The sequence below is a fragment of the Mytilus trossulus genome, chromosome 6 (assembly GCF_036588685.1).
Source record: "Mytilus trossulus isolate FHL-02 chromosome 6, PNRI_Mtr1.1.1.hap1, whole genome shotgun sequence".
In the NCBI taxonomy this organism is placed as follows: domain Eukaryota; kingdom Metazoa; phylum Mollusca; class Bivalvia; order Mytilida; family Mytilidae; genus Mytilus; species Mytilus trossulus.
The window spans coordinates 24,309,472-24,322,084 of record NC_086378.1 but is presented as its reverse complement, the minus strand read 5'-3'; positions in this window follow the sequence as shown (position 1 = coordinate 24,322,084).

Below are 12,613 nucleotides of genomic sequence, written 5' to 3'. Positions count from 1 at the left end.
TAAATGCAGCCAAAGAGACAAAAGAGGGACGTAACCGACAACGTTGAGAAACAGATCTAGCACTGTCGTTGGACAGCATACTTCCACGCAAGTTTCAGCTACATGTATGATGACTCCAGAACTTAAAAAATGAAGTTGTTCAGATTGTCAATGCCCTTATTCACTCTCCAGCTACTGAGTACTGTATGATACAGGTATAACACTAAGTTCTAATATTTTGCCAATAACTAGTGTAAATGATAATCTATGTTTAAATGTTTCACAAAAACTCAGAACAAAATATTTAAGGTGAATAGGTAGGTTTAGGTATATTGCTTTAATACAAATTCAATCACAGAGCAATCAAATTCTCTAACTGTAGATACAAATGAACAGCTGATTATCCAAACTAAACCACGTGAAAAGATTACTGATTTTTACACATGGATAGATGCTTTCCTTATTTACATAAGTATTTATGTTGGTGTACATTTAGAAGATACATAAGATATTTTAACATGTATGTATTCGGTTAAGTTGGGTGCAAGTCGTTCAATATTGGGCCAGGTTCGAAGGACCATAATCAACAGTTTCGTTTAAAGAAAGTTAGCAATTCAGATATGTCATGGGCTACTGTTGACCAAGAACTTTGGATGTTATATATTCATACAGTGCAGCCAAATGCACCTAGTTATGGGGTTAATATGGTTAACAGTAACAGGAAATGTTTTACGAGTTCAATAACATAGGTGCATGTATGTTACCACAATGTCGATACATTCATAAATGTTTGAGATGCAATGGTCCTCATCCTGCCATAAATTGTAGGGTCCCTCAATATGAGGCTGGTTCACGAATGGGTAATTTATGAAAGATATGATATTTTTGTTTGCTTTTAGAACTTGTTCCAATACTAGCCATAGTTGTATTATTTAAGTTCAAATTGAGGGACAAACAAGTTATGTTTCACATAGATAACTGTTCTTTGGTTGCTATTTAAAATAAACAGTCGTCAAACTTGACACAAGTTATGATATTGATACCATAAACTTGTATATCATTAATTTGTTACTCAAATTTTCATAAATTTACTTAAAATACACAATCACCTATATAAGATATAAGAATTATGTGTATATGCACGAATTATGTAAAAGATTATTCTCTGATGAAACGGTACGGTGGTCTCTCATATGAAGAGCTTCTTCAATATACATACAAATATATTTTTTATCCTTTTCAGAGATAGGATTTAACATTTTGGAAGAATTTTCATCCAAATTATTTGAATTAATATCATTAATTTTATACTTAGACCTAAATTTCTTATATTGCGGACATTCACTCAAGAAATGAATCTCATTTTCAATTTTTACTGTGCAAAATTTACAAAATCTCTCATTAGAGGGTATTGTTGGTCTTGCATACCTATTAGTTTCTATTGCTAATGAGTGTGCACTTATTCTTAATTTAGTGATAAAATAAAAAGTTAACCACAGTTTCCATCTTTTATCCTAGATAGTTCAGATTTAATTTTATTTTGGTAGAAATCTTCTTGTTTCTGTTTGAAATTACTATCACAATGCTTGTTAAAGGGTATTCCAATATTTCATTAATTCAGATAATTTATTAGACCATAAATTTTCTCTGTACCAAGTAGATATTTTAATAGGATTGATTGATTGTTGATTAACGTCCAGTGGCAAATATTTCAGGCATATCTATCAGGACGAATATTTACACAGTGTCTGTAAATTGTGTCATTTTAGGATAATTTAGTTTGTATCGAGTAGATACAATGTTATGACACAGTGTCTGTAAATTGTGTCTTTTTTAATAGGATAATTTAGTTTGTATCAAGTAGATACATTGATATGACACAGCGTCTGTAAATTGTGTCTTTTAAGGATAATTTAGTTTGTATCAAGTAGATACATTGATATGACACAGTGCCTGTAATTGTGTCTTTTAAGGATAATTTAGTTTGTATCAAGTAGATACTTTGATAGGACACAGTGTCTGCAAATTGTGTCTTTTAAGGATAATTTAGTTTGTATCAAGTAGATACATTGATATGACACAGCGTCTGTAAATTGTGTCTTTTAAGGATAATTTAGTTTGTATCAAGTAGATACATTGATATGACACAGCGTCTGTAAATTGTGTCTTTTCAGGATAATTTAGTTTGTATCAAGTAGATACATTGATATGACACAGTGCCTGCAAATTGTGTCTTTTAAGGATAATTTAGTTTGTATCAAGTAGATACTTTGATAGGACACAGTGTCTGTAAATTGTGTCTTTTAAGGATAATTTAGTTTGTATCAAGTAGATACATTGATAGGACACAGTGTCTGTAAATTGTGTCTTTTCAGGATAATTTAGTTTGTATCAAGTAGATACATTGATAGGACTCAGTGTCTGTAAATTGTGTCTTTTAAGGATAATTTAGTTTGTATCAAGTAGATACATTGAGAGGACTCAGTGTCTGTAAATTGTTTTTTTTTAAGGATAATTTAGTTTGTATCAAGTAGATACATTGATATGACACAGCGTTTGTAAATTGTGTCTTTTAAGGATAATTTAGTTTGTATCAAGTAGATATGTTGATAGGACCAGGTGTCTGTAAATTGTGTCTTTTAAGGATAATTTAGTTTGTATCAAGTAGATACATTGATATGACACAGTGTCTGTAAATTGTGTCTTTTAAGGATAATTTAGTTTGTATCAAGTAGATACATTGATAGGACACAGCGTCTGTAAATTGTGTCTTTTAAGGATAATTTAGTTTGTATCAAGTAGATCCATTGATAGGACTCAGTGTCTGTAAATTGTGTCTTTTAAGGATAATTTAGTTTGTATCAAGTAGATACATTGATAGGACTCAGTGTCTGTAAATTGTGTATTTTAAGGATAATTTAGTTTGCATCAAGTAGATACATTGATATGACACAGCGTCTGTAAATTATGTCCTTTAAGGATAATTTAGTTTGTATCAAGTAGATACATTGATAGGACACAGTGTCTGTAATTGTGTCTTTTAAGGAAAATTTAGCTTGTATCAAGTAGATACATTGATAGGACACAGTATCTGCATATTGTGTCTTTTAAGGATAATTTAGTTTGTATCAAGTAGATACATTGATATGACACAGCGTCTGTAAATTGTGTATTTTAAGGATAATTTAGTTTGTATCAAGTAGATATGTTGATAGGACACAGTGTCTGTAAATTGTGTCTTTTAAGGATAATTAAGTTTGTATCAAGTAGATACCTTGATGGGACATTAGTGTCTGGAAATTGTGTCTTTTTAATTAAATATATTTCGATTTGTATCAAGTAGATACATCATATACACAGTGTACAGGTGTAGTGGCTTTCGAAGCGTTCCGTAAATTGTATAAATATGATATCATTTGGCCACCACTTTTAGAAACACTTAAGACACTTTTATCGCATGTAACTATATTTATTGCTTATATATCACTTGAAACAAATTAAAAGGGTTTATAGGACAGCTAACTGTTATCCGTAAAGAAAGATCATGTTGCAAAATTTTGCTAATATTGTTATCTCATTCTCAAAAATGGATCAATGTTGCTATGGTACATGTATAGAAATAACAGAAACTAAACTAAAATATTGTTAAAAGTATGAAATGCAAAGACCAAAGGTTAAAGTTCCCTTATTCTCTGTCTTTGGTGACAAGTATCAGTGTTCATGTGTTCTAAGTTTTAAAGGTTTGAATATATGTAGGAATAATGGATTCAGTTTCAATTTGAATCAAAGATATGGTAAAAACCAATAAGCACGAATTAAGCAGCCACAAGAATGTACACCTTTGCCGCTTAGCTATGTATACAATTGGGAGGTTGTTACATAAAATAGCCTGAAATATATAATACGCCCGGTATATTCACATCTGACGGCGTTACTTTATCTCATGTGGGCAATTGTTTTTCTTATTTTATTACAGGGTAATTTAGATATAAATATATGTATGGTCATTTAAAAGTACGGTCACGGCGGATGTGTTGTGTCGCTACCGCATTGGTGGCGGTGGTCGAACTAAGTGTCCAATAACTCTTGGTATAGCCACTGAATTCGACCATGTGGCGAAAATAGCGACACAACATCTACAAATATATTATGCTTCTTATAATGGAATTATGTATCCGCTGAGCTTCTGTTTCCCAGGGCCAGCATCCGATATATTTTGGAAGCAATAATGTTAATTAGGATATTATATTGATATATAAGGAAATGACATTATAAGGAATAACAATAAGGTGGAAATAAGGAATAAGAATAATGTGGAAATAAGGAATAAGGAATGGACAATAATGTGGAAATAAGGAATAAGGAATGGACAATAATGTGGGAATAAGGAATGGACTATAAGGTTTAATTATATATACTAGGGACTTGCCAATTATGTTTCTCGGCAGTCCCATTCTTTGTCAAGCCGTGGCCGTACAATTTTGTACTTTTGCCAAATAAATATTTCTTACTTTATATGTGTATGTCATTTGGCCCCACGTTGTCTCAGATAATAAGATTTATTCCTATGAAGAATAAATCCGGTTATCGGAGGAAAGTGGGCTTACGTTTTGGGAGTTGTCCCGCTTTGCACACGTGGTGGAACTTGTTATGTATTATGAGTCACGTTAATTATTTTAACCTTGATAACTGTGACGTCATCATTCTTTCTTTACCACGTACGATACAGCAGAGGGAAGACGCAAACAATTGGGTTCCGTATGAATGAACTAATGTTTGTTTCAAAAGTTACCCACCCACCCACCACTTAGATTAAAGACATACTCCTAAAATGTAGTTAATATGCACGTGTTAAAATGTTATATCATGTTTTTCGTTTTTCTGCTGTTTTTGTTCTATTTTTCAGGTTGAAACGACTGGTAGCTTATTCCGATAGTAATCCCAATCCTTCGTCACGGGTTCAGACAAAGACTCCGACCATTGTAATCCCAATCCTTCGTCACGGCTTCAGACAAAGACTCCGACCATTTAATGGCGAAAATAGCGACACAACATCTACAAATATATTATGCTTCTTATAATGGAATTATGTATCCGCTGAGCTTCTGTTTCCCAGGGCCAGCATCCGATATATTTTGGAAGCAATAATGTTAATAAGGATATTATATTGATATATAAGGAAATGACATTATAAGGAATAACAATAAGGTGGAAATAAGGAATAAGAATAATGTGGAAATAAGGAATAAGAATAATGTGGAAATAAGGAATAAGGAATGGACAATAATGTGAAAATAAGGAATAAGGAATGGACAATAATGTGGGAATAAGGAATGGACTATAAGGTTTAATTATATATACTAGGGACTTGCCAATTATGTTTCTCGGCAGTCCCATTCTTTGTCAAGCCGTGGCCGTACAATTTTGTACTTTTGCCAAATAAATATTTCTTACTTTATATGTGTATGTCATTTGGCCCCACGTTGTCTCAGAAAACACCGAAATATAACACACACAGAAACGAACTATTATGTAACAATGGCCATTTTTCTGAATTGGTACAGGGCATTTTAAGAAGAAAAAAATGGTGGGTTGAACCTGGTTTTGTGGCATGCCAAACCTCCCGCTTAAATGGCAGTGTTAATTATAAAATTAAAATGACAACATTACACGACAGGGTTACAATAAATAAACAGATAAATGGGAGCAAATATAGGACAGAGAAACAAACGAATAATAGCCATCAAAAGGTAACAGGTTAATAAATATTTTTATACGCCAGACGCCCGCTACGGCTACACAAAACTATGTTCAGATGTAAAAGGTTTGAAAGCCATAACAACTACAAAGTTGAAAGAGGTGTCGATTATTATATATTGTAAATAGTTCCATATGAGTATAGGACATAATACAATAATTATTCAGGTGATCGCTATAATATCGAATGTTTCGACGTTACTCTCACATAAACTGAATTTTAAACCCTATGCGGAAACATAGCGTAGGCGGTTGATCACATTTTGTCGCATTTAATTTCCTCAAAAATTTGATTATTTTAATCTTTGAGTTTTCATTTCCTCTAATTCGTTTTTTTTCAAAAACAAGTTTATAATTGCAGTAACTAACCTGTTCAGGATGCAAATTGGTAAAATCCATGTTAAAGAATTCTGTCACTTCGTGAACCTGGTTTGTTTTCAAAATGAACTTCCTTCATAACACTCATTATCTTCAATTTCTTTTATAGCAAACTATATTCTCCCTATTGAATTACATTTGCAAACTATAAGTTACGTTATTATAATTGTTATCGTACAATCAACAAATAAAAATGTTATCCTTTTTCAATCTAATGTTACTTTCGGCATGTATGTTGATAATCAAATGATTTTCTGAACCGCGCGTATGGCATAAATACAAAATTTAAATCATGGTATCTATTTACTCATCATGCTTATACCACTGTGTTTTTTTTAAACGTAGTAAGCTATTGCATTTTTCTTTGCGGAAATGTTGCTTGTGCTATATTTTAACCCCTCAACCAAGATATTTGTTTTGCATGCACACATATAAAATTGCGATTTTTTTTATCCAACGCAATCATAGGTTTGAACATTGATTTCAATTTAGACTTGTTTATATATTTTCGTTTGGGCTTGTATCATTTTTGTCTTCGGGTTAATATGATGCCTTCATCCTATTTCGACTCTTAAAAATTCAAGAGTTTCTCCTTAATTGAGCTTAATTATATGGCTTTCCAAAAACCGTTTCGATTCCTAACATCACTGAAGAGACAATTATTGTCGAAATCCGGATATGGAGTACAAATGTTTGCACCTTTTGTTTACAGTATACCACCTTTCCAGCAAGTTTATTGATTTCTGTTTTGTATTAACTTAACAGATCCATTTTGTTACTACTCGATCGTTAAACGTTTATTTGGCAATCGCCAATTGCAGTCAGCAGGATTTTATAAAGAAACTCCGTTGTTCGACCTACTAGTCAAATCCGAAATTAAACTGAAAACGCTGTTGCTCAAAAAGAAACAAAAAATAAAAAATAAACAGAGCAACACGAAAACCAAAAAATGGAGATGATCCAGAAAGGTAGGCAGATCTTGCTTTACTTACGGCACTCGTCATGTTGCTCGTGCAAGTACATACCCGGTAAGAAGTCAAATTCGGGGAAAGGGAAGATGATTGTAGTTACAACACTAAGAACCGATCTGTTATAATCTGTGAAACGGATATTCCATAACAAGTCAACCAACTTATGATGGCGTCCGTACAAAAATGTACAACTTACGAGGGAATGGCTTCTTCTTCATCAGTTGAAACTCTTTAATAGCTTTTTTGTCAGCAATCAACTATCATGAAAATTACGATCGGAAATACATGCCCGGGAATATCGAATCAAATGGGAGCTATACACTCCATATGCAGGTGTTGCTGGAAAATTCACAATTGGGAAGTAGAAATAACCTCTTTTGTCGTAATCGGTTGTTTTCAACCGACCGCAATTGTCAATTTCTATACGTAAGGCAAGAATATGAGGCGGACTTGACTATATCTGTTGTATCATTTATAACAAGTTCGATTGGATAGATCCAATCAACATTGTCACCAAATTTTGAATTATTTTGTGAAAAAACATCCTCTATATAGCGGAAAGTAAAGTTAATGTTACTGCTAACTTCTTTTACTTCTTCCAAAGAATCTATGTGTTCGTCAATTTTGTTATGTATTCCTTCTTCCTTTTTCGTTACTTCTTCCTTCTTCCTTATTCGTTACTTCTTCTTTCTTCTTTATTCGTTACTTATTCCTTATTCGTTCCTTATGTTGCCATCTTATAATATTTTCTTTTGTATTCTTCTAAATGTTATATTTAGGACAGACTCATCAATTTGTATGATGTAAAATTATGTTTACCAAACACAAACATTAATTTTGTTGTGTAAAATATTTGTCAGTAGTTATATTGATTCATGCTTTTAAAAAGTCAGTTTACCTAAAAAGAGTCGGTGCTTCTCCCTGGGCAATCCGCTTACATCCACCAATAAAAGCTGACAGCAACGAAATTGAACAATACTGCTGAAAGGGGTGTATAACGCCAATCACTCCAGTTTTCAAAGTTAAAAAACAAGGCAAAAAACTCCTTTTAACTTTTTTGACTGGTTAATTTCTAGTTAGTTTTATTTGCTTAACTTCTTTTCAATGAATTTTATAATTTAAATGACAGTGAACGTATAATCCTATTCTAGCCGATGTAAGTCTTGCAATTTCAAGCCATATCTATTTGAAAAGTGCGGGAACATTTTCCATGAAATAACTACAGAAACAGATTTTTCGTTGTTTTCCTATTGACTACAATAATTTATAGTAGTTCACTATCAATTTCAGTTAAAGTCATATTAAACGAGTAACTTGTGAAAAATATAGCTTATCCAATTATTGAACCAATGCAAGTATATATCATAAACTTATAGTCTTCTGTGCACGATTGTATCATTTTTCCCATCTATATCGTATAATCGTCAATTGTTTTCCTCTCGGTTTGTTGTGATATAAAAATATGGCAGCTAATTAATTGTCGTGTTTTTAAGCCGTAGTTTATCGATTGTCACCTTATAATAAACAATCAACAAAGATGCATGGATAGTAAGCACGTATTTAGCATGTTCAATAAGATAATATTTATTTCAATGAAAGATCTATGCGTATAACGATTACCGGGTTTTTACAAGAAAGATCACGCTGAGTTCGCTGTATAAAGAAAACATATCGACGAATTGTTTACTGGAAACGACAAATAATAATAATAAAAAATCTTCGAAATTTTGACAAATAATAGAATATCTTGAGAAAAAAGTATATGTACATAAGTTTTATAATAAAAACTAATCATTTACTAATAAAAATGTATCATTTTTTTTAATTTGAAGTTTCATATGACTTTAAATATCATGATCAACAGAGTTTATCATACTGTGACTTAGTAGATTAATGAACAATCAAATGTACATATTGACGAAAAAGTATCTTACTTTTTCTCTCACACATCAATTTTAATTCGAATATAATTTTTTGATAAATATCAAAAGAAACTAAGATTATCAAAGCTTCTATATTGTAAGATTTATATAACACCGGATTCACATTAGGAAACCTAGATTACAATAAAAATATCATTCTCAAAAAAACGAAAAAAAAGGTGAATTTTAATCTGATTATAGTATTTCCTTTTGTCTTTCATTTTGTCTTTATTGTTTAACATAATATCAATCACTCAGTCAGTTGATTCCTCGTGTATCATGATGTATCTATGTATCGCCCTTAATTCATCCTTCATCATTTATATATTGTGTCAATAACTTCAAAGGTTTTTTTTTCATTTTCCACATTTTGCAATATCATTTTTTTTCTATACACTCAAAGATCTTATTATTTCTTCTTTTTTTCATCACAAAATTTAATATACAGTTGGCTTGATTGAGAAATACCTTTACTCTATATAAAAATAGAGTCTAAGTAACAAAAACCCCTGTCTCTTTCAAGTAGAACTTTTTAAATAAAAAAAAGTTAAATAAAGTTTTGTTCGATTCCATAATACCAAGGATTTGTATAGTAAGATCTTACTATACAAATCCTTGATTATACATTTTATTGTATAGCAATATAATATTTCCCACAGAAAGTAACCAAAAGGTAAGCGTGCAATAAATTCTGATATTGCACTAGTGCAATAAATCTTCAAAATTCAAAGACAAAATCTTAGTTTAAACCAATTTTTATTTTCAAATATCATGTTCTACAATAAAAGGGTATTTGAATGATTATTGGGCAATATTGAATATCGAATATGTTCATGCAATAGCCCTATGGTATAATTTCCTGGTTGAATATTTTTTAAGTTTGATAATCATTGTCAAATCGAATTTACTTAATGCAAGCTTTTAGCAGATTTACCACCTTTTATATACTTTTGAGCATCACTGAAGGGACATATATTGTCTAAAGGCGCATCAGGTGCAGGAAAATTGGTACCGTTAATGTTTTTATTCCGCTATAAATTCTTATTGATATATAATTACATTAGATGTATATTTCATTATAATACGTTATTCTGATTGGCTAATTGCACATCACATGTTATTCCGTAAGCAATTGCGTGAGACAATAACATTTCATTCATGATGACACGAGGTCCCACAATGAAGTGCACAGGTGAATTTAAAAATTAAACTTCATGAAAATCGTGTTTTTATAATCCTAGCTAAAAAATGTAATTATAAGTATTGAATGCTTCTTTTTGTAACTTTATAGGGTTGTAAAAGCGTTGACCGTGCGTACATTTTTAGAATAAAGCGCTTCCGCGCTTCATACAAAATGTACTTCGGTCAACGCTTTTACACCCCAATAAATTTACAAAAAGAAGCATTCATTTCTTAAATACATTTAAAATGAACATTTTTTTGTCGATTATGAAAATAAAACATAACATTCACTGTGATCTTAATAAACTACAGATATTTATAGACAAACATCTTTTGCTATTAATTCAGTATACAAAATATTAAAATGTGTGTTACAAATACTATTTGTACACTTTTTCCATAAACCTATGAAATACATTTGAATGTAACCAATTTGACTAGAATGATCTTATGACGGTTCCCTTACAAAGTTATATCCAGAGACATATAAAGTGTATTGTAAGGTACACTGATACTAAGAATCGTCCAGAACTTCAATTGTTGAAGTTCTGGTGCTCATATCATCAATGATTTTTTCACTTGCTTTCATACATGTCTCAGCTGATACCTTCTTTGTATGATATGTATAATTGTATGTAAAAGAATAAGAAATGGTGTGATTGTCCATGAAAAAAGTAAACACCAAATGATGTAGAAAATTCTCTCAAAACAAACTTGGACACAATTATCATCATTTGGGTATCTTGTTTAAAATATATGTCTGATACTTGCAACCAAGATGGCCAATATGACTAGTATAGCTGATAGTAGAACATAGGGGTAAAATGCAAGTACCGGTATTGTTTATATTTTGAAAACTGTTATAAATAGAGAAAATGTGACAGGAGCAAAAATGTTTAAATGTTTAGCTCTACCAATTGTCTATATGTCAGAAGACTTCATATTTTACTCTTTTTTCCAAGTTTGGATATCCTCTTGAAATCTATAATAGACATTGCAAAAAATGAGAGCAAGACAATTTCTATAAATTTGCCAAAAAATTATCAGCAAGACAATATAAAAAAGAAGATCTGGTATGATTGCCATTGAGACAAGTCTCCACGAGAGACCAAATGAGACAGAAATTAATAACTATAGGTTACCGTATGTCCTTCAAGAATGAGCAGAGCCCGTACCCTATAGTCAGCTATAAAAGGCCCAGTTCTTTAAATGTGCAAAACAATTATCAGCAAGACAAGTTCTAATTGAAATCATCAGTCTACAACTTATTAGAAGAACTGCCCTTTGATTACGAGTTTTACTAAAAAATAAATTGTTTGTTTGGGCATTTTTGCTTTATATCTCCTAAGTTATAATAGATAGATAAAACTAAAATAATCTAAAAGATACGATTTACAATTGAGACAATTTGGAAGTAATCTTCCAACAAATTCTTAGAATTATTTTTTGTCTTAATGAGGCTCGCGGTCATCAGATTTTTTCAGGGAAAAAAACATTTATTTTTCATAACATTTTTTCAGGGAAAAAAACATTTATTTTTCATAACATTTTTTTATAAATTACCTTTAGTAGTTGTTATTTTATCATATGGGGTACAAAAATCATTCAAAAAAATCAATACGTGTTGGCCCAATGTGACTTTTGAAATGTAGATATCATTGAAAAAGCTTCAAATTATCTGCCTTTGGTGCAAAATTGCCATTTTTGGCATTAAAATTGAAATATTTTTTGAAATCATCGGTGACCTATAAGTACACGATAAAGTTCCTGTATAGAAAAAGGAACACTTTAGTCCAGTTCTATTAACCAGTCAGATTTGTTTCAATAAGTTAGTAGACTGTAACTCTTTATATGGGTGATAGACCTTAAATTAGATTGTTTACCCTGTTTTGTGTTATGAGCAAAAATCCAAACAAGATAGAGAAAAACAGACTAAATGATCAGAAAAACGGAGATTTTGTCATGAATTATATTATCATCAACAATGTCGGAGGGTATTCTTTGTTGAATATGCACATAGACTAAGGCGAGCAACACATGTAAATGTTCTTTAGAGCGTCTAGTTTAGGGAAAAAAATCTTTCATATATATATTTGATGCTCCTGTTTTCTTACAGTTCTACATGTTGTCTTACAGTTCTACAGTTTTTTCAAAGTGTTGAAAAAATATCTAAAACGTATTTTTGGTTGTTTAATGTATAACAAATTATCTCAGTTGAATCTCAGAAGGGCTTCCATGGCTTATTTAAGTCAAAGAGACATATAATACAATTGCAGTATTATATGTCTCTGCTAAAATCATTCTTAAGGTTTTACGCTTATGGTTATTGTACGGTAAAAGATAAATAATGTTTGTTCTTTGTCATATGTCATTTGTCATAAATCTTATTAGTTGATGGGTGTATCTGTTTGGTGAACGTCAATT